Source organism: Cryptotermes secundus, unplaced genomic scaffold (genome assembly GCF_002891405.2).
Source record: "Cryptotermes secundus unplaced genomic scaffold, Csec_1.0 scaffold1526, whole genome shotgun sequence".
In the NCBI taxonomy this organism is placed as follows: domain Eukaryota; kingdom Metazoa; phylum Arthropoda; class Insecta; order Blattodea; family Kalotermitidae; genus Cryptotermes; species Cryptotermes secundus.
Genome location: NW_019739249.1, coordinates 22,769 through 46,908, shown reverse-complemented (window position 1 = coordinate 46,908; position 24,140 = coordinate 22,769). Strand labels below are relative to the sequence as shown.

Sequence of the window (24,140 nt, the reverse complement as noted above, 5' to 3'; positions counted from 1 at the left end):
CTTTACTAAAAATTCCTGTTTTTTTATGCAGAATATGAAATTTCATTTTCAAAAAGAAAACCATCATGTGATGTTTTTGTGAGATCTTCAAGTTTAACATGAGCATTACTACATTTTCTTTATTTCTTTCTTTTTCAGGGTAACCATCTCAAAAACCAAACTGCAAATTCTTCATGAAATATGCTGGCACCAACTCTGAACTTTGGCATGGACATATGTTTTTATTGTTTCTTACTGTCTGGAATATCATCTCTGTTTTTAAATAAAACACAGCTTGCAGCTGCCGACAGTGCCTGTGTGTACTGGAAGGAAGGCTACAGAGTTCATGTCACATTCAAATGAGTACAGTGGTTCTCCTGCTTCCTTAGGTAACCTGTTGGCACCTGTAAACTGAAAAGTACAATTTCTGGTGATTAGTTGCTTGCTTATAGGACTTGAGCCAGATGAACAGCCTCTAAGCTAAATCAGACATGAAGTAATTATATTTGGCCTTTCTTGATTGCAATAGCAGTATTGTGTACCCCCCATCCATGCTGCATTCAAGCCTGCAATTTCGTCACTAAACAGTGTGACATGTATCCTTCCAAGGGAAGAAAGAAACCCTTGTTAAGTTGTAGGCCATTATGAAAAGCTGTAAAATTATACAAGCAACAGAATCAGAAGATGTACAGTCTACTGCAAATCATTGTAAATCACCACTGATACATCACTGAATCATTTGTAATGGGTTATAAAAGTAACTTGGTTCATCTTGGTCTGTCACACTAGTAATTGTATGTAAGAGTTTTAACCACTTTCCAGTGTGATTGATAAAAGTTGTCTTTAATTTTTCATCCTTTACATGTTTTGGTCAAAATGACCATCTTCAGAAGGGTATTATCAACACGTATGGAAACTACTGTTACATATCATACAAATATATGTTATATCTTTTAACTGCTATTAAGATGTACATTAATTTGTTAAAACATCAAAAAATTATTACAGTTAGTCTGTTTACAAAATAATGTTCAGTATTTGTTTTAAACTAGAACCAATTTGGTTTCATGTCCTTACACTTTGTAATAATTTTAGATATTTTAACAACTCAATGGACATCGTAATATTCGTTAAATGATATAACATATATATCTATGACATGTAACAGTAGTTTCCATAAGTGATAATAATATCCTTCTGAAGATGGTCGTTTTGACTGAAACATAAATGATGAAAAATTAAAAACAACTTTTATCAATCACACTGGACGGTGGTTACAAATCTTATATGTGGTTATAAGAGTCCTGTGTTTAATTCACATGCAGATGATCAAGAGTCTTCTGTAGGTATACAAAAACTCGAAAGACATAACAATAACATCAGGTCATGAAACTGTGTAAGACTGATCTTAAGGCATCTTCTTGGAGGTAGTGATAATGATTTGAACCCAAAATGAATATATAAGTCAATGCCGAACATTATCTGAAGTCTGAATTGTAATCCTGATGTGTTACTAATCTTCACTTAAGAAGGTACACAGACGGACTACAGGTGTTTCCAAACTTACATTTTCCTTGATATCAGGAATGTATAACTGTAAGTTGACAACCTCAGTGACATTCATTCCAGCCACCTAATTATTTAAGTTTCAGTATGTTTTGTCTTTGTTAATAGAAATTAACTTGAAATAACATTATTACAAAAGTTGTTACATTGTGTATTTCTTCATGATATAGGGATTATAATTTAAAACATGTACACCTACTCCATTAGGTGCATGCAGAATATGTTGTTCAGTTAGTGTGGTTACTTGCAAGGTTGGAATTATGTGTGGAGTTGATTTTAGTTTGTAACATTCTCACTCAGAGCAGTCTCCTTATGGTAATTGATGGTCATTACTCTCTGTCCTTACCGTAGGTAATTAATTTTTCAGTAAATTGTTTTCAAACAAAAGGTATGACATACCTATCAAAAGAAACTGAAGATTTTGTTTTTTTATTGGTCAGTATCCTGCTGAGAAAGATACAATAAAATAGTTTTACTTGGTGTAGTATTTAAATCATCTTTATCATCTTTATGAAAAATGACACAAAAATGCTTAAATTTCATGATATATTTGAATGCACTAAAAGTTTCACTGTAAACTTGAGGTGGCCATGTGCATTTGGAGCCCAGGCAGGGCCACTGAAGCGTCAGGCCAATAGCTTTAAATGGCTGCAATGGTAGACTTGCCATTTATTAATTTGTACATATTCCTAACAGACTCACTACTGTGATGAAGACTTGTTAACGCTCTGAGAATTGATTTCATTATGTAATGTAATTCATCTGCACTGATCACAGTTCAGTTTAATCAGTACAGCACAATTACTGTATGGTTGTAGTGTGTCAATATTTCTTTTTCATAAATGGAAGTACAGTCATCTACAAGCACCATTATTATGTGCGAGATTTGAGATATTCACGGCAGCGATAATGAAGAAGTTGGAAGTGACGCTGTGTAGGTGGGTAGGAGTCTGCCAACATTTTGGAGGAATGTACTGCCACATTCGTAAGGGTAGACTTCTACTACATGCATTCTATCACATCCTGACTTTTCAGCAGTATTATTGAGGATAAGTCTTCTGAAATGTAATGCTGTGTAATTTGTTTTTACCAACACTGCAGACAAATATACTTCCTCCATCTTCAGGATGGAAAATTGAAGCTGAAGGCAATGTGTTCCTCTGAAATGTCATTAAACTTCTACTAACCTACACAGTATCATATCCCATATCATCAGCCAAATGAAACTGCTGTTTGTGGATGACCCGATTTCATATTGTGACTGCAAACACAACATGATGCTTCGAAAGGAACAGGTCAAACATCTGTACATACGTAATCTGTCTGATATCTGGAGTCATCCTAAAGCTGGAGGCACACATTCCACCAAAATGTTAGTATTCACCTATCAGACTGCAGCGTGGTGTTTCTTCAGAACCCTGGTATCTGCCTGCCAGACTACAACCCCGTGTTATAGCACACAATGTCCCCACCAAGGAACGTGATGATTATACAGCTTTCCAGTTTTGCCAGGAAAGTTACGTCAAAGACTTGTAGCTCAGATGGGGGAACACAGATACTTTTAATTTTGTGCATCCTGTTGTGTTATTATATACAATTCTTTATTGGAGTCCATCATAACACAACAGCATAACAGTCAAGGTTAAAATTACCTAGCTACATGTTTTGGCTATTTAAAGCCATCATCAGGCAAAACACGTGATTACTATATTCAGACACAATTAGTAATCATGTGTTTTGCCTGATGATGGCTTTAAGTAGCCGAAACATGTAGCTAGGTAATTTTAACCTTTACCGTTATGTTGTTGTGTTACGACGGACTCCAATAAAGAATTGAACACAAATGCATACAATATTTTTGTTGGAACATGCTGGAAAGCATCCACTTGGCAAAGCAAACGTGGTGGAAAGAAGATATCAAACCAGATCTTGACAAAACTGGGTGTAAGGCTGGATCATGATGTGTCCACTGGTGGGCTTTGGTATTAGTAACATATATCCTGGAAGTGTATGCTGAAAAGTAATGCCTCCATAAGACAGTGGCGAAAATGTAGTTCTGTCCTGCCACACTTACATAAGTACAGGTACTCCTTGGTATATGCAAGTTAGAAACGTCTTGTTTCATTATAATGCAGTCAATTAATTTAGACCTATTAACACTTGCTTTAGTATGAACTGCCTGCTGGCCCATCAGAGAGGTTGGAAGAAAGGGGGATTAAGATGCTGTGCAGGTGTGGAGGAGGAATGCAAAGGGAGGAGAGAAAATTCGGCCTGCCTGATGTCATTTATGTCATTGCACCCCCTGTGACTCCTTTTGGGAACACAACTAGTGCAGAAATTGACAAATACGTGTACACGAAATATGTCAGCTGTGTCTGGACTGCAGAAGTGGTTGTTTGAGAAGTAATTGTATAAAATAGGGAACTCTCTTTTTACAAAATAGCTGCCGCTAGTGCCGAGAGCTCTGTCGGTAAGAGGGTATGCTATGTTACCACCAGCCCTGTCGGTAAGAAAGTATGCTATTATACCACCAGCATTTCTTTACTGTTCCCTCCCACAAAATCACTGGTTCACACGTATTGCTAGATTTAATAATCGATGTAAATGAAATGTTCATATTTTACAGGCACTGGTGGGAAACATTCTCCAGATAAATAATGTTGCAACCTGATATCTTGTACTGCAGAGGTTCTTACTCCGTTGTGTATTTTCTGTTTTCAAACTGAGTTTAATATCACTTCGCTCAAAACCATCTGGAGGGGAATGAGTTAAATAATATCAAACTCAGTTCGAAAACAGAAAACACACAATGGAGTAAGAACCTCTGCAGTACAAGATATCAGGTTGCAACATTATTTATCGGGAGAAAGTTTCTCACCAGTGCCTATAAAATAAGAACATTTCATTTACATCACTTCAACACCCCCTTACTGAAATGCAATGGATATTTGAACTATAATATATATAGAACATTTGTATTTAAGAAAGCTGATGGTGGGTAAACTTGAAAGAAAATTATGTTTCCAACAGAGATACTTGCATTCAACTTCATAACTTTGCCTATAACTTATACTTTAAAGCTACACAAAAAATAGCTTTTCAGTTACATTAATATGTTATTCATTCATTNGTAATAATACTGAGGTTTCCATTGGTTATTAATTTCAGTAGTATAATGAAACTCGAGAATCTGATACACACTCTTGCTAACAAGATTAAGATTGCATTTAATAATATATGAAAAGCAATAAAATAATTGCAGAACTCTGACAAACATCATGATCTGAAACATGATCATGTTTCCAAATTCAATACTAAACATAATAATGTGGCCAAAATAATAATTTAACTGAACAAATATAATGAACATTGAAATTCTGATATATATACACAGGATGTTTCACGACTTTAGGGCATAACTGCAGGAGGCGATTCCTAGGTCTTTGTGATCAAAAAAGTTCATATAAACATGTGTCCGATTTTGGACGGTTACAGAGTTATGACTGCTTAAAACTCAGAATAGGAGGTAAGGATTACTGACAATAAACGGAACAAAATAATAAAGCAGCATAATACATGATACATTTAATGTATGAATGTAAAGTTAACTTCGTGAAATTACGTTCAATTTGAATTGATTGGTGCTTAAAGCTGATTTTCGAAAATGCCACCGCCGGCTGCAACACAGGCTGCTCGGTTGTGAACTGCACCGGACATACCAGTCCTCCCCACCTTAGGTACATCTCAAGTGTCAAGATAACGAGAACGCTCTGTCTGTAGCTGGCTAAAGATATATATATATATTGGATCAGTGTTGTCATTTCATTCAAGCTTCTACATACTGAGAACATGAAACATTTTTAAAACCACTAACATTTGCATTTGTATAATTATTATGCAACTCAAGTCGAGAGACACACGAAATGGACTGTTGCAAAAAAAGTCACTTTTTATTCTCATAATCTTAAGTTATAAAATACTGAGAACAATTTCTTTATAAGATATGAGTTTCAGCTTCTGCAGTAAATAAATAAATGAAATGAGTGAATGAACTGTTGGCTGGGTGTGAGTCTGAATTGGTGATACGTTGTAGTGATTAATGGTGAAGGCTGTTTGGAATTATGGTAGTATAGTAGTGATGAAGAGAACTATTACAAACTGAAAACCAATGAAGTGAACTGTGTGAGAGAGCATTCTGTGCGTGTGCATGTACTAAATCTGATTTCTGAATGTGATGTGATGTACTCTGGTCCCACACTTCACTGCCTGGAATCTGTGGGGTGATTGTACATCAGAGTGTACAGGAAACTGACAGACTGTCTGTAAGAAGTGTTAGTCACTCACAAAATAAAAGAAGTCACTTGACCGTGTCTTGGTCTTAGATTTTGTCACAAAATTATTTACAGAATAAATATAAGAAAGGAGATTAGACTGCATCCAGGTATAGAAAAACCTTGGTGTATGGGGAAAAGTACAAAGTATATAAAATGACTCATTCCCTAACTTCCGTCTATGATGCAAACACATGTCATCTGTCATTTATAATCAAATTTAGAATTCATAAAATGTTAAAATCACATTTTCTATTTTGTTGCATTGTGTTTTGGCCTCACAAGGCCATCATCAGGCAACCATCAGTTGTCCATGATATGTATGCAGTGTCCGTCTTTTAGTGCACTCAATTTCACTTGTTATTTCACAATATGTTTCGGCACCATAGTGCCATCATCAGGTGCTCCATCTAGGCTAATCTATTTCATTGCCTGCCATTATGCCATTGTAAAATTTAAAAAGGATTTAAAATGTTCGTCAATTATAATAAATATTTATATACTAAAAACTTGGCAAGATTATTTATCTTATCTGTCTNGTACTATATCGTGTCTCGTGTTGTGTGTTCCCTGTTTGGTTGCGCAACCAAATCTCAGTGAGATTTGATTCAGGAGGAAATTAAGAGGAGGCTGACTTTGGGTAGTGCTTGCTACCATTCAATCCAGGAGCTTTTATCTTCTGTCTCCAGAAAAAACTCCATGGCCTGTAGTCCGCAAGCGAACTATACTGACCAAGTGACCGCCATTTGTTGGCAAAGTTAGTTCTGTTTGTTGTTTACATTCCCTACAGAACGGACAGTGCTTGGTAAGATGAGGCACCGACTAAATAATTAAAATTAATATTACTACATCTACACCACGAGCCTCCAATAACAGTTTTTATATACACATAAATATAGAATACTCCAACTTGTCCGAGGGAACACAACAAAATAACAAAAACCAACAAATGACTCGATGATGTAAAGCATCAATCGAAGAATTTTATTCTTGTTTTATACTATAACTTTTGTTTCATATAATCTAATTTATTGTATTTTTACATCAAGTATTTTGTATAATTAATATTATTGTAACCAATTTTACTAGTACTGTATTTCAGTGGTGTATATATGTTAGCCATATATTTGCCTGATGATGGCTATTAATAGCCAAAACTAGGCACTGACCTCGATATAGTTGTGTTGTGACGGTTTTAGTAAAGAAGGAGATATAATAATTAGGTAATCTAGCTGACACCACAGTATTTTTTACTATGAAGAAGGCCTAAAAATTGAGAAATACAAAAAGGAGGTTTTATTGTCCTTGTAAGTGAATGAAAGAATGTTTGAATACCATGCATCAGTATTTTCTGTAGGTGCATGGGGCTGCACATGCAAAAGTAAAATGTCTGATAGATATGTGGTATGCATACTACATGTACACCTGATTTGAATGGCATGAGGTTGTGACAACAGACTAAAATGATGTGATATATAACCTGAACATACTGAAAATATCTTGTACATAAAACAAATAATATTGCTGTGTGGTTGTGTACATTTTTTAGTTTACATGAAGGATTTCTAAGTATGGTTTTACAATGACAGCAACCCCCACATTTTCTGTATTTAGATCAGGCAATACAATTACACGAATCTTTGGGTGTTTCAATTATGGAAGAAAAAATCATTTGAATCTTGGAAATTATTAACGTTGTCTTTTACAGGTGGGATGCACTCTTAGAAGAAGTAAGCCATCAAGTTATCTCGGTCTGGAGTGTCATCATGGACATACACAATATTATGTTTACTCATACTTCATCTACAATTATACAAACATTTTTTAATGTGAAAAGTTTTCCAAAGACCTGAAATTGTTTGTAAATACTGTGACATCATCTGTGCTTTGTATATTTATTTGTAATGGAAGATGGTGAGAGGAGATATTTGATGCCTTGAAGTGGCTTGAAACTTCAAGAGATCATGATTTTGCAATAAACACTGTTTCGGTAATAGTTGGCAACCTGATAAGATTGTTGTTACTCATGGAATAGGAACTTTTTTACATAAATTTTACTATAAGGGAAATAATATACAGTTTACAGGCATCAGGCTCTTTGTGGATACTCTGTTCTACTACATGTCAATACACAGAATTGTATCTAATGATAAAGTCTTAGTTTTACCTCTGAAATGAATTAATACATATTTCTTCATAAAATTAAATCTTGACACCTCATGTTCACCCTGAAAGTCACATCTTCAGACAAGATTTAATATTAATACATGTTACTGTGAAGGATATTTGAAGTGGAAAATAGTGTTTTTTTCATATATATATATACACACACACATGCATATGAAGTTATATAAGTAGGATGAACACGGAACTTACATGAGATTAAGGGGTGTCTGTCCTCTGTGTGTTATAATAAAATGCTTATTTTCATACAAAATGTTGGCATGTATATATTTTGTACCATCAGAGTGCAAGAACATGTAAATGCATTCAGGGTATGGTATTAGAAGAGTCATTTTGATTTTGTGATGGCTTCTACCTTAAGTATATGCAGTGCATTTTGAATGAAGAGAGCTTTCTGCTTCCCCCAATGGTTATACATGCTAAACTTCTGAATGACTAGATGCAGGAGGAGAATTCTTTCCAAATGTTTGTAATTTTATAACATGCTGTTAGGCGTAAGCTTCATTTCATTGCATTTGCTCAAATGATAGTCTCTTTTGGGGGAAGAGTTACTCAATGGACGGGTCTACTTGGGTCAGTCAGGACATGTGTGGAGAGGTGAAGCAAATCATTTTGCCATTTAGAATTGTGTACACCAAATCATCTCATAATAACTATACACTTTCAGATGTCACCATCAGAAATATTGGACTCCAAATGTGGGAGAAAAAAAAAACAGCAACAGACAGTATAGAATGTATGCATCTATGAAAAGTGGGGCAGAGGTGGGCTTTAGTATCCCATGTTAAGAGCAAAAGAATGGCCATGGTTTCAGCATGGCAGGTCTTGCAAACATCAGTTTTTCTGTTCATTAGGCCATGGTACGTATGAGAAAGTGTTTTGATCAAGACAGAAGCAATCTTGGGATTCTGATTGATTTGCACATTTTGAGCCCACCTGAATAAGAGATGATTTTGGAATGCTCTCTTTATGTATGGATATGCACCTGAAGAGATTTTATTCATATTTTGTGCGTCATTGATTGATGCCTGCTGAATAGGACCATAAATATTAAATGGGCCACAAAAAAAATGGTGATTTNGTGTGCACTCATTTCCTGCAGGCTGTGTGTTGAGAGGTACTGACACCATTCTGCTGATTCCCCTCACATTTTCTTCTTGCACACATTCAAATGCCACTTGGAGCATAGCACTACCCGGAGCTCTTCTGCTGGACGTTTTGAGGAGTGCAAAGAATTAAATAACCACAATTATCAATTCTCAGAATTTCTTTGCATGAAGGGAAATCTCAGAAATGTTGGTTAACTATAATACCTAGGAAATATATGTATTATTTTACATCAATTTTTCTGGACATTCTGTTTCTACACACGGCACACTCCAGGGAACAGGTTCCTTTTTTGAAAGCTGACAAGAAATGTTCCCACATTTATGGAAGCCAAGAATGTATGACTTCCCAACACAGCCAAACATTAGGGGATAGTTTTACATGTGGAATTCATGTTCTGCCCAAACATTCTGTACGCCCGATCCTCTTAAATCTCCTTCATTAAATAGCATCAGTAATTCCAGAAGAACAAAACAATTCGTAAAATTTCTCTTTTTTGTACAACTTTTTGACATACCTATACTGATTATGTCATCACAGGGATTTATGATGTATGCCATTGAGATGGCATGATATATACTGTAGTGTGGCTATTGAGACGCCATTCGGATTGGTAATTAGTTTTATTATTATGCCTGGGTCCATGTAAAATTGTGCTGTAAAGTACCTCCTTGATAGGAAAGGGTAAGCCAGAAAAATTATTTAGCAATATTTTTAGCAATGTGTAGATGAAGGGCAGCATTCTCAAAGAGCTTCTATAAGACTGGCACTTGATTTCAAAGGCACATTTCCAGCCCCAATGAAACAAATTGAAAACTTAAAGCTGAGTACTTCACACTTACTATTCCACCCACAACTTCACACAATAAATGGTAGGAATTGTCAGGTAATTAACAAATAATTGAAAGAACGTTTTATTTTTAAAATTGTCCTTGTATTTTTACCAACAATACACATTTATAAAACTTGAACAGATTTAAAATTATGATTTTGTACTTGGTTTCTGCAGCATTTTGCTTGATTTAAAGCCTAGGCAAATTTTACATTGGTATTTATATACACAAACCCCCACTTACTTACGTAGCAACTTATGGTGGCTATGTATTGGCTTTAATCTAAATAAGTGGGGGTTTGTAATTCTACATTTCATCATCCTGTTGCACATCTGTATTAAATGTCTATGTACTTTCAGATGTATCTAAACTGTTACTGTTGTGATGTAAAATTTGCCTAGGCTTTGAGTTAAGCATGATGCAGAAACCAAGTACAAAATCATTGAAGACAAACACACTTTTTAAAAATCTGAATTTACAACTCGGTTAAAAATACTGAATCAAATATTTCAATCAAAATAGAAAAATATATTATCTTCTGGGTCAGGCCCCAGTGTACACCTTCTCGCCGCCATATCAAACACTGTAAATTTAAACATAGAACTGCTTACCTCTGTCTTTCATTATTATGTTCAGTTCATTTATAAAATTTGAACAGATTTAAATTATGATTTTGTTCTTGGTTTCTGCAGCATTTTGCTTGATTTAAAGCCTAGGCAAATTTTACATTGGTATTTATATACACAAACCCCCACTTACTTACGTAGCAACTTATGGTGGCTATGTATTGGCTTTAATCTAAATAAGTGGGGGTTTGTAATTCTACATTTCATCATCCTGATGCACATCTGTATTAAATGTCTATGTATTTAGTTTTTCAATAATGTAATGATCATTAAAATATTCCACACATGTTTCTGCCACAGACCGCCATCCTCAGGTGTTCAGATGTGTCTAAACTGTTACTGTTGTGTTGTAAAATTTGCCTAGGCTTTGAGTTAAGCATGATGCAGAAACCAAGTACAAAATCATTGAAGACAAACACACTTTTTAAAAATCTGAATTTACAACTCGGTTACAAATACTGAATCAAATATTTTAATCACAATAGAAAAATATATTATCTTCTGGGTTAGGCCCCAGTGTACACCTTCTCGCCGCCGTATCAAACACTGTCAATTTACACATAGAACTGCTTACCTCTGTCTTTCATTATTATGTTCAGTTCAATATCGTACAGCCTGCTGCAAACGTCCTATTGTACCGTCCTAGTCAAAGATCACGAAGTTGGTTGGATTAATGTGTTTATGTTTACAACCTGCTGGTCGTGGCAACACTGTTCGGTTTCGATGTATTTACACAATCATCGCACGAAACGGCCTCCTTGGCTTTAGACGAACACAGGTTTGGGGTGGATACCGAATTGGTTGGCTTTCAAATTCCCGGCCCCGCCGACATGTTCGCAGCTACTGCTGCCGCATTTCCTGCAAGACTGCCGAAACAGTATGGACACAACACTTGCAACACGACCGGCTTACATTGTGGTGGGCACGGTGTCATCGCCCTCACGTCACGCAGCATAGCTTTGCACACTTTGGTGGATTAGTTGAAGTAGTTTTATGTAGTGATGATCCAATGCCAGCCTCCCCCGGCGTTAAATCTGCTTCCTCTGTTTCGCACTCCCCAAAATTAATCCGTCTCTTAGGGCACCTTGGCGAAGAAGTACTTGTTGCATTCGATCTGTGACGTCTTTGTCGTCTGCGTCGTCTGTGTCGTAGAACATGGTCTCCATGAGCGGGTGATTTGTCACTCTGGGGAGAGGCAGGAATTGTGTGATATGAGGGTGGAGGTTGATTTTCTTTGTCATCTTCATATGATGGAAGGGAGGGCAGGATATTATCTGCACATCGTACACAGGACGCTGAAAGTTGGAGATGATTAACTCCGGACGACGCGTCTTCGGAGTGTGGTGTTGTATACTGCGACGATCCAGTGCCAGCCTCCTCCGGTGTTAAATCTACAAGTCCATTGTCGTCATAGTTCTGTTCGCATTCGTCTTGCTGCTGTTGATCCTGCGGGGTCGTTGTTGTGGTTGATGTGTAACCACCACGCTCTTGGGATTGAACTATGTTGTATAGTTCCTCCCTGAAAATGCAACGCGCCTTCTTCAGAACCGTAACAACCATGAGATGTTTATGGAGGCTAATACCGCCACGTTGTTCGCGAGATTCCGCCAATTTAGTCAGAGAAATGTTCATTAGTCTCTCCGCTTCCCATGCCATCACTATTAGCGTACTTACTGAAGCGGCCGGAATATCAAAACGATGAAAGAAACACTTTGTACACTTACTGTTGCAGTTACACCACTTATACGAATTTCACCACACAAGAACTTCTAGTATTCCAACAGCAGTTACAACGCAGATACTAACGAAGCAACCACATTCGAGGCGCACGACGAACTGCCAGTAACCTCAACAGGTGGTATGACGTAACAGGCAAAATAACGCAATACCACGTAATACATGTCAGCTGATATTGTCACGTGGACAGCTTGCGTCATTACGCAAATCTTTTCAGCTGATGTTGCCACGTCGACCGCTTGCGTCGTTGCCATGACATAACGGCCTACTTATCAACCAAACAGTGGACGTCCTCCTACGGGATAGCGCCGGTTTTTCTTAAAATAAGGTCGGAAATCGTAAAGATTGTCTCGTACCAGATCATGCAAATATATGAAAATTGCTTGAACATTGTAAGCCAATTAAAACCCTATCGTACATTTACTTAAAAAGTTATTGAAATTGCAATTTTGGTATTAGAATTTTCATATTGGTCCACCTAACACAGGCTGTAATTTAAAAGGAAAATATATTTTCATCAGTTGCAAATGGTTTGTTAAAAGTCCTATTTAAATAATCACATGGCATTTGTAACAATGTGACATCTATACTTCACGCGAAGGAGCGTGTGATCGATTTCTTTGTGGACAAAACACGTTTCTACTGAGTATAGGACATTAATATCGATGATATCGATTAATATGTCACCAGATGCTAGGACATCAGCCCGGGTAGATTAACTAGCACCTTCATTTCCTTACAATGAGTCATGGAATTCTGAAGTTGATATATGTGTGTGCGTGTGAATGCTATAAATGTACAAAAGAGGTTTTATAGCTTCATATATCTTAGGAGAAAATTTTGATCTTGTCAATTCAGTAGGCAGTGTCTGTCATATTATACAACCGTGTGGGAAGATGGCTGGCAGTTGGTTGAAGTGGTATGCACGTCCTGAAAATAACGAGTATAGGTAGGATGTATATGATGGTCACGAATGTTCTGAATGTCTAGAATTAGAAAACAATCTGCAACATGCACTTTCTGAATTAAGCTGATTGCCGTTAATAAAGAAACTCCTGTTAAAGAGTGGGAAGAGACTAACCCCAAACTTAAGATTTTATCTGGTGTAGCGGTGAATGTGAAGTCGGACGAACATCAAAATAGTTGACTGACGACGGAATGTGCAAAAGGTATAGAAATAGTGGAAAGAACAACGTAGCAAAATGTAAGTGAATATGCACCATACTTTCTTATAGCTACTAATAACAGGTATGACGTTATATTAAATATAACGGACTGCCCATCAGGTAGGGGACATAGCGCATCGGAAATGCAAGGAATTAAATCGGTGAAGAAGTTGAAGATTCATCGTGATGTAGAAAATTCACAGACTAGGCATTATATAAAGCATCGTACTGGGTCACCAAAATAGCGAATAATCAATATTAGATATGAACCAGTGAATGTTCAGGAAGACAATACCAAACCCCAAAACATTCCAACTATTATTATGGATGTGTTTCTCCTACTAGGGACGAGGAAGTGTTGTCTTTTCATAATTATGTAAGTGAATTACATGATACATTCCTGAATAGTAAAAGCAATCTTTCAAAATCTTCAAAATATAAAATACTGTTGACAGGTGATAGTCATCTAAGAGGCTTCTCAGAAAATATGAAACTTTATTTGAATGATGAGTTCCAGGTAAGTTGTTACATTAAACCTGGAGCTGGTACCAAGATAATATTGGAACAAGCTACAAAAGATGTTGATAATTTGCTAGACAAAGATTTTATTATTCTTTGTTGTGGGTCAAACAATATTGATAGAGTGAAATAAAGTACGGTTTTTAATGATTTTATTGAATTCATTAAGAGAGTCACTCATAGGAATGTGATTGTATTAACAGTCCCTTATAGGCATAACCTAAAAGGTCCTAATATTACTCTCAGTGATGAAATTACTAATTTTAATAGAAAACTACTTAAGCTCAAAAAACTATTTCCACGTCTCAGTGTGGTGGAACTAAATGAAAATAGACACTTGTATATTAAACATGGATTACACTTGAATGATCTGAATAAATAAATACTATCATTCAATTTACTTCTTCAGATTTTTTCTCTTATAGAGAAGGAAAATAATATGAGCACTAATATCATAGCGCTCAGATATCATGAAGTTCAACTTCGAACAATTAGTCTCTGTAAATCAACTTTTTCCACTGACTTCAGATGAGATTGTTGAAAATACATCAGTAAAGCATATTAGAAAGAAGCCTGTAACAAAAACAAATGATTTTAATGGGAAATTTAAACTTAACTACTAAATGCTATAACACAGGTAATTCAAGTGCAGTACATTCTACAAAATTAAATAAAGGTAATAAATCACCTATTATACATCATCCTCTGAAAATATATGATCAGAATATTTGTGGCTTTAGATATAACGAATTATTAACTTCCATATATCCAGATATTCCACATATCATCTGCATAACTGAGCACCATTTAAGTTGCACAGATTTGAGTAGTGTTATTATTGAAATTTATAAATTGGATGCCAGCTATTGTAAAAGATCTTCATCGAAAGGTGGAACATGTAATTTTTACTTAATAATTTAAATTATGTTACATTAATTATTGAAACAGACTGCTCTGATTTTGACATCAAACTGTGCTCAATCAAAATTCAGTCCGGCTCATCATATATTTATATACTTGCAGTTTATAAAGCCCCTTCTGGTAATTGACTTGGAATATTGTTAAGGCGCTGACTGGTAGGAAGTCACGTTACAATATCTTACCTATTTTGAATACTTTTGATAGAGTATATACTAATTCAAAAAGCATTTCCAACTCTTTAAATAAATACTTCCTGTCTGTAGCTGACACAATTATCAGTAATATATTTATTTATTTCGTCTGTATAGATCATTGTTACATGATATAAGACAAGTCAGTTACTGTACATCGGCTGATTACAATAAGAGAATAAAGTTACAATACTTAAAATTGTTTACAGTAATCTTAATTCCATGCATCCTGCTGTGCTACAATATATAACTATTTAAGGAACCGTCACAACACAGCAAATAGTAAAACATCAAAGTCAGCGTTCAGCTTTGGCTTTGCTACATGTTTCGACCACTATCGGCCATCATCAGGCAAATACATATCAACAAAAATCTACCATTTAACTGCAACCATAAAATGGATATAACACTATTGATTGTACAATTTTAAAATTGCTTATGTAAAAAATACGAAAGTTCAGATTATATAAAAATTAAAAATTGGAAGTATTATAACAAGATAAAATATTAATGATGTTTTCAATAACATTGAATCAGTCGTTGGATATACTTAGTGTGCGTTTCCATAGACAATAGGGAAATTTGATATTACTTTATATAGAAGATTTTAAGAGAGGCCCATGGTGTAGCAATTAATGAATTGTGTTTGCTTTCCATGCAATACGGACAGTTCTTCTTAATGACGAGGCAGCATTATGATGATGATGGCCGATAGTGGCTGAAACATGTAGCAAAGCCACAGCTGAACGCTGACTTTGATGTTTTACTATTTGCTGTGTTGTGATGGTTCATTAAATAGTTATATATTGTTTACAATAGATTACAATAGTTAAGATTTCATATAGTGTGAGGTGGAATCCATATTAGGTCCCCTTGACATGTCGGGTTCCATATGTCCTATTATTCCTGTACTGGTGATAATGCTTATGGAGAATTTGATGGAATTGTAATTTAATTGATAAAAGTAAAACTTCCAGTGAATATTTATCTGATATTTTTAAAGATACTTTTCATCCCATTAGATATGGTCTGGTAACAACTAATGAAATTGTAAATATTATTAATAAATTGAAAATGACTAATTCTTATGATATGATGAGATCCCTGTCAAAATTTTGAAAAATAGTGTACATTACATTACCTTACCATTAACCTATATAATAAATAGCTCATTAGCAACTGATATATTTCCAGATCGACTTAAATTTTCTGAAGTAAAACCCATATATGAAGAGGGTTATAACAATCGTATTAGTAATTATAGACCCATATCATTGTTAACTTGCCGGTCACGGTAGCCGAGCGGTCTAAGGCATGTACTGTCTTCGCTCGCTTGGAAACCAGGATCATGGGTTCGAATCCCACTCAGGGCATGGATGTTTAGTTTGTGCGTGTACGTTTTTCTGTGTTTGTGTACAGGTAGAGGCCTTGCAATGAGCTGATCACCCTCCCAAGGAGTCCTACCAAATGTGTAAGATCTAGAAAAACCGAAAGTGAACGGAGAAGTTCATGGAGGTAGGCCTAGGCCCACTGGGGCTGTAGTGCTGAGGAAAAAAAAATCATTAACTTCTCAAAAATATTTGAGAAAGTGATATGTAGGAGGCTTTGTAAATGCTTGGTCAATAATAATATTTTGGTAAATGAACAATTTGGATTTAGGGCAAACTCTTCAACTTACAAAGCCACTTATAGGTTACTCAACCAGATATTAATGGATCTGAATGATGGACATAATATGGGAGGAATATTCTGTGATCTAGAAAAAGCTTTTGATTGCGTTAACCATATGATTTTGTCATCTAAACTAGAGTTTTGTGGTATTTCGGGCTTAATGCACAAATTAATAACATTGTACTTGGAAAGAACATTTCTAAAAATAAGCTTGCAATCCAAATATTATAATTTAAACACATATTCAAATTGGGGTGAAATTTCAATGGAGTACCCCAAGGTTCCACTTTGGGACCTTTGCTCTTTTTGATTTATATTAATGATCTTCCATTAGCACTAAATAAGATTTCTACCCCTATTCCTTTTGCTGATGACACTAGTGTAATTATTAGTGAACTTGATCCCTTGGTTTTCCAAGACAGATTGACTGAATTTTTTAAAATTTTAAATATATGGTTTAATGCCAACTTATTTGTCTTTAAACTTTTCCAAAACAGATTATATTAAATTCACAACAAAAAATTCCTATGGCTAGGACAACTATATTAATATTGCATATGGCAACAAGAAAATTTCTGAGTCATGTTATATAAAGTTTTTAGGAATTAATATTGTAAACACACTATCATGGAAGAGACATGTCGATCAACTTCTTCCGAAACTTAATACCACCTGTTATGTGATTAGAACTGTTAAGCCATATGTGAATCAGGAAACATTGTTGATGGTCTGTTATGCTTATTTCCATTCTATTATGCATTATGGTATTAATTTCTGAGGAAATTCTTCATTTGCTATTAATGCTTTTCATGTGCAGAAGAGGGCATTTAGAATAATGACAGGTATTAGAAATAGAGACTCTTGTAGACAGTTATTTAAAACATTAAGAATTCTCCCTCTTCAATCTCAGTGCATTTATTCTTTATTGTCTTTTGTGGTTGATAACATGGATTCATACCAATTTATATCAGATTCATTCATTCATTCATTCATTCATTTCCTTTATTTTCCATATATCCATACAGGCAAAAATCCTAGGATGTGGAAATAGTCCATTTGATTATAGATGTATACATGTAATAGATTACATAAGTCACACAACTAAAATAACACACACCAGTTAACTAATATAGGTAATATAAAAAAACAAAACAAGAGCTTATTACAATTGTAACTAAACATAATTTAAAAAGTGCATTACTATAAAAACTTAAAATTAATATAATTTTCCCATAAATCAAAATACATTGATACAGGACTCGTCATATACATACATACACATCCTCCACTTTCCATAAACATCCATACAGGGAACAAACCAAGGATGTGGAATTAGTCGTCAAACATATACACAAAGTCACACAAGTCACACCGCGAAGATCACCCGCATTAATTATCCAGCACATACAACAATACAAGGCAAAAAGATTAAACGAACATAAGTCACAAGTAACCACAATACAACTCCTCACATCTCCCTTACCAACTATATTAAAATGTGGCATTAAGCATTCAAATTTATGTGCCTTTGTAATTAAAATACTCATTTAATGCATAAAAAGAGTTAGCATGTAAAAATCTTTTTAGGGAACGTTCAAAGGATTTCTGGTTATTAGATAATTGTTTCAGCTCTTTAGGCAGATGATTGTAGATTTTTATACCAGAATAATATGGACCCTTTTGAACTTTAGTAAGAGAAGTACTCGGGGGAAATAGGTTAACATTTTGTCTGGTACCAATATTATGAACCTCCGTATTTCTTGTGAACAAATGCATGTTATTTGTAGTGTGTTGCATTAAGGAATATATGTATTGCGAACACAAAGGCAGAATTTTCATTTCCTTGAAAGAGTCTCTACATGAATCTCTTTTCTTTAATCCCATCATAATCCTTATAATTTTCTTTTGGATCATAAAAAGTTTCGTCATGTATGAAGAATTGCCCCAGAAGATAATTCCATATGTCATCACAGAATGTATATAAGCAAAATAAATCATTCTTAAGCTACTTAATGATATCATAGGCTTAACTGATCTCATGAGAAAGCAAGACGAACTCAATTTTGTAACCAGGTAATCAATATGATACTTCCAACACAGCCTATTATCAATATTTAGGCCTAAAAATTTAATACACTCTAAGTTAGTTGGTAAATTTTGATCAATATTATTATGCATATTATGATCCTCATAGTTCATTAAAGTGAAATGGAGAGTGTGGGTTTTATGAATATTTAATTTTAGCAGATTGGTTCTGAACCATGTATTAATATTGTAAAATATTCTGGTCATGGCTGATTTGTAGTCAGCGTATTCCGGATTAGTCACAATTATACTTGTATCATCTGCATATAAGAATATGTTTGTTCCATTAATTGAAACCTTAGTTATGTCATTTATATACAAGAGGAAAATAAGTGGGCCAAGAATTGAACCTTGGGGTACGCCAAATTTTACTTCTGCCCAACTAGACGAGCTATTAATAGAACTGTTAGGGACAAGGGTTACTCTTTGATATCTTCCATTCAGGTAAGATTTAATTAAGGCACCAAATTTGCCAGTTATTCCATAAAACTCTAATTTTTTGATAAGTATATCATGATTGATGCAATCAAAGGCTTTGTGTAAGTCGCAAAATATTCCTCCAACAAACTGTCTATTATTCATTGCTTTTAGTATTTCCTCTATTAATTTGAAAGATGCTTTCTCTGTAGATGAATTAGGTCTAAAACCATATTGATTATTGTCCAATATAAGATTATTGTCTATATGTTCATACAATTTATTATAGATAACCCTTTCAAGAACCTTAGAAAAGGCTGACAATAATGAAATAGGCCTATAGTTGGCTGGTTCATATTTATTACCACTTTTGAAAATTGGCTTAACGACAGCAAATTTCATTCTGTCTGGAAACGTTCCCTGGGCAAGGGATTGGTTACAAATGTAAGTTAGTGGCGAAGTTATATATGGCATACTTGCTTTTAAAATTCTAGTGGAAATTTCATCATAACCATGTGAATACTTGGTTTTCAAAGATTTGATTATCTTTCTAATCTCAGCAGTTGAGACATACTGCCATTTGATAGATTTAAAGGTAGACGTGTATTTATTGCCCAGATAGTATAATGGGCTGATGTTGGTTGGAGTTTTGTTATTGTTTAAATCATCTATAATTGTCTGAGCTACTGAGGTAAAATATTCGTTAAGTACGTTTGCAATGCACTTTTTATTCTGTATCATAATGTTATTGACTTTCAGCGATTGGGGTTCATCCTTCTGAGTTTTAGATCCAGTCTCTTTTTTAATAATTGACCATGTAGTTTTTATTTTATTATAAGATTTTGAAATTTTATTATCATAGTGTACTTTCTTAGCCTCTTTAATAACTTTAGTAAGTACTTTACAGTATTTCTTATAATACAGTTTAAAATGTGGATCATCATCTTGTCTATATTTAATATACAACTTCCTCTTTTTTTCACAAGAAATTCGTATCCCTTGAGTCATCCACGGGTTACATTTAAGTTTGGAAGTAATAATTTTCTTTTTTGTAAAACATGAGTAAAATATTCTCAAGTAAGTATTAAGAAATACATTAAAAGTATTGTTTACATTGTCATTTGTAAAAACATCATCCCATAGTTCATAGCTTAGCATTTCTTGAAATTTAATTATATTATAATTACTATAATTTCTCATGTACTGAGGATTACCTACTTGTTCGGATGATATTATATTATCAATTATTATCATTTGAGCATCATGATCAGATAGTCCGTTAATTATTGGTTTAACTGTATAATTTCTAGTCTTTTTTATATATATGTTGTCAATAGCAGTTTTTGATACCTTAACAATTCGTGTTGGAAAATTAACCGTGCCTATTAGATTGTAAGTATTTAAGAGCACATCAAGTTGTTTCCTTCTATCGCAATTTTCTAGATAATTTATATTCACATCACCACATATAACATATTCGACTTTATTATTATGTAGCTTATTCAAGATGGCATCCAATTTTTGCAAAAAATTGTTGAAGTTTCCACTAGGTGACCTATAAATAGCTAATATGATCAATGTGATATCAGTCAGGTTTAATTTGATTGCACAGGCTTCGATGTCCCTTTCCACACAGTAGTTAGACACAGATAGAGAATCAAATTTAATTGAGTTATAAATATATATACATACACCCCCATTTTTGTATGTTGATCTACAATAATTGGCCCCTAATACATAATTATCTACACATATTTTATTTATTTCATATTCTTTTAAATGGTGTTCAGTCAAACATATTATATGAGGATGGTCAGGTAATAAGGAATTTAAAAGTTGTTCGGTTTTATCAGATAATCCTCTTATATTCTGATGACATACCTTAAGAAAATGAGATGTAGATTGATTAGTTTTCCCTTGATTTGAGTTGGTAGTATTAGAGTTAGCAGCCTGTCCATTATGATTTTTGCCACAATTTTTATCTCCACTTTTAGGGAAATTGTGAGCTAAATCTGGATACTTATTTATGTTTGGTTCATACCTTAGCCCTCCCATAAAAAATCTGAGCTCCTATTCACAGGTTTTCTCCTGCTATGCTTTTCATGGGTATTGACCAATTCAGTGGAAATCAAACCTCCTTTGCTCTTGGGTTGGGCATTTCTTTTCCCACCTGTCTTCAAGGGTCCATTCGTTGGTGGAATATGAGTCCCTTCCTCCTCCAGCTCTTGTTCATCCTTCCCTTTCATTATGATTGGGTCAGACTATTTCTTATGTTCTCACTATCCATACTTATATTTACATTATCAGATAAAGTTATCATCTCTTCATTACAACTCACTGTGTTCTCACTATCCATACTTACATTTACATTAACAGATAAAGGTATCATCCCTTCACTACAGCTATCTACATTACCCAACAAGGCATTATCTATCCAAGTAAGATTGACTGGAGTTAGTAATTCTTTTCTCAGTACTTTATTAATTTGCATGGATATGAGTTTCACTACCAGAGTCTTTCCTAGAGAGTTCCAATGAAGACCATGCTTCTTGAAACATTCTCTCTTGAGATTTGTTTCTAAGAGTGAGACATGGTTGTATAAAGTAGCAATTTTCTTCAATTGTCTATTAAATTCTTCAGTTTCAGAATTCACACATGAAGAGGATGAAAGATCATATCTCTGAGGGATATCTAAAATTATAATATTAGTACCATAGTTCCTTTGTATAAACTTAGTGATCTGGGTTAGAGCTACTCCCTTATTATTCTTATATACATCATTGGCACCAGCATTAAGAACAACAACATCATGTGAATGTAAATTTTGTAGATCCTCAGCAGAAGAGTTCACAATCTGTTCAGCACCAGCTCCCAGTCTAATCACACCAAAAACTTTAAATTTTGGACTTAATTCACTTCTAAGTTTAACAACACTTCCCTTGAGATGACTGTCTCCCAGCATGAGCACTTTATGCTGCACTATGCGTGTGTGCTTGGTGCTTTCTGTACTTGTAGAATTCTTTATGACGGTGTTCCTTCCATGGTTCTGTTGAAGCGTGTCTCTTGCATCCATTATTATTGATCCATTGATTATGGTTGGTATTTTGAAACACCGTTTTCCAAGTGATCCTACTTGTTGTTGATTTGGTAAGGAGATTTAAGAATTGTCTTTTTGGCCCTCTTCAGGATCTGAATTCACTCGGAATATTTTAGGAGAAACATTGATAGGTGTTTTTAAAAGTTGAGCGTAAGCTTCTTCTACATTAACTTTGTTTACCGCCACTTGCAATGTGGTAACAGCATCAACACTTTCCGGGTCTTCTTGTAGGTTAGATCTTCCTTTTTTTCTGGTCATGTTTACCTCCACTTGTAGTAGCATTTTTATTATTTTCTCTAATGATAATATTTCGGTCTTTGCTTGAAGCAATTCCAAACTTAGTTCTTCACAACTTATGCAGTTCACCTCTTGTATTTCACATCTATTACTAAGAAATGTGGAGACACAACTATCATGATGCGCTACACCATCCGCCATATTGGGGAATATACATAACAGAAATACAAGACAGGGTTACAATCTTAATTGTTATCAACCCTCAGCTCATCTATCACTATATCAGAAGGGAACTTGCTATGTGGCTATCAAGGTGTTTAATAATCTTCCTTTATATTTAAAGTAATTATACAGTAATTGTAAAGGTTTAAAATCTGCTTTGAAGGATTTTTTGTGTTGCCATTCATTTTATACAGTGGAAGAATATTTTTATTTTGAATATGATAAAAATAAAGATATCATTTCTTTGTAATAAGTGACCTCAATCATGTGTAGTTTTTAATATTAAAAATTTAGTATTATTTTTGTGGCCATAAATGTTACGATATTGTGTAGTGTTACTTGACTATATGTACATTTGTACTGGTTTTTTTTTCTTTTCTTTTCTATTGGTTATGACAGTTTCCACATCCTTATACTTTGTATGGATCTATGGAAATAAATGTATATCAATATCAACACATGGGAATTGTAGCGCTAACAGCAGAGAATATAACAGGATGTGACACCTTATAGAATGGTGAAAGTTTACCAAAGTTTTGGGATATAGGATACAGACAGAACATTCCTTCGAAACAGCAGTTCACGTACCACACTTTCTCTCTGTAATGTAACTGTACGTCCCTCGCTGAAATTATTTAATTGAGGGTATGACCCATTTATGCATTGTTTGCACTCCTTGAGAGCCGCTGCTCCAGCGACATACGAGGGGGGACCCAAAAATAACCGAAATTTATTTTTGTTATTTTTTATTTTTGCATTTTTATTGAACTGTATATTAGTCCCCTTCAAAGTATTGTCCATGTGCATTAATGCGCTTGTCCCAACGCTTTTGCCACTGCTTAAAACAGTGCTGGAATTCTTGAGGCTGGATACTGTTCAAAGCCTTTAGCGTGTTTTCTTTGACTTCATCCACATCACAGAATCGCTTTCCTTTCAGACTTCTCTTCATCCGTGGAAACAAAAAAAAGTCCGACGGAGCCAGGTCGGGTGAGTAAGGTGGATGAGGCACAATCACCATGTTGTTGCTTGTCAAAAACTGTCGGGCCGTCAAAGCTGTGTGGGCTGGAGCATTGTCGTGGTGAAGCAACCAGTTCCCATTTCTCCACATTTCGGACCGTTTTCGTCGCACACTCTCTCGTAATCTTCGTAACACATCCAGGTAAAAATGTTGGTTCACTGTTTGTCCTGGCGGAACGAACTCTTTGTGGACAATGCCATTCACATCAAAAAAACAAATCAACATTGTTTTCA

General features: G+C 34.8%; 1 long non-coding RNA gene across 3 annotated transcripts in view; it reads left to right on the top strand.

Annotated features, from left to right (window-relative positions):
• The first annotated feature begins 10,100 nt into the window (after nt 1–10,100).
• Nucleotides 10,101–24,140, top strand: part of LOC111871904 — a 22,845-nt gene continuing 8,805 nt past the window's right edge. For all 3 annotated transcript variants that reach the window (XR_002844123.2, XR_002844124.2, XR_004513832.1), the window contains exon 1: nt 10,101–13,567. This is a non-coding gene — a long non-coding RNA (uncharacterized LOC111871904). The remainder of the gene's footprint in view (nt 13,568–24,140) is intronic.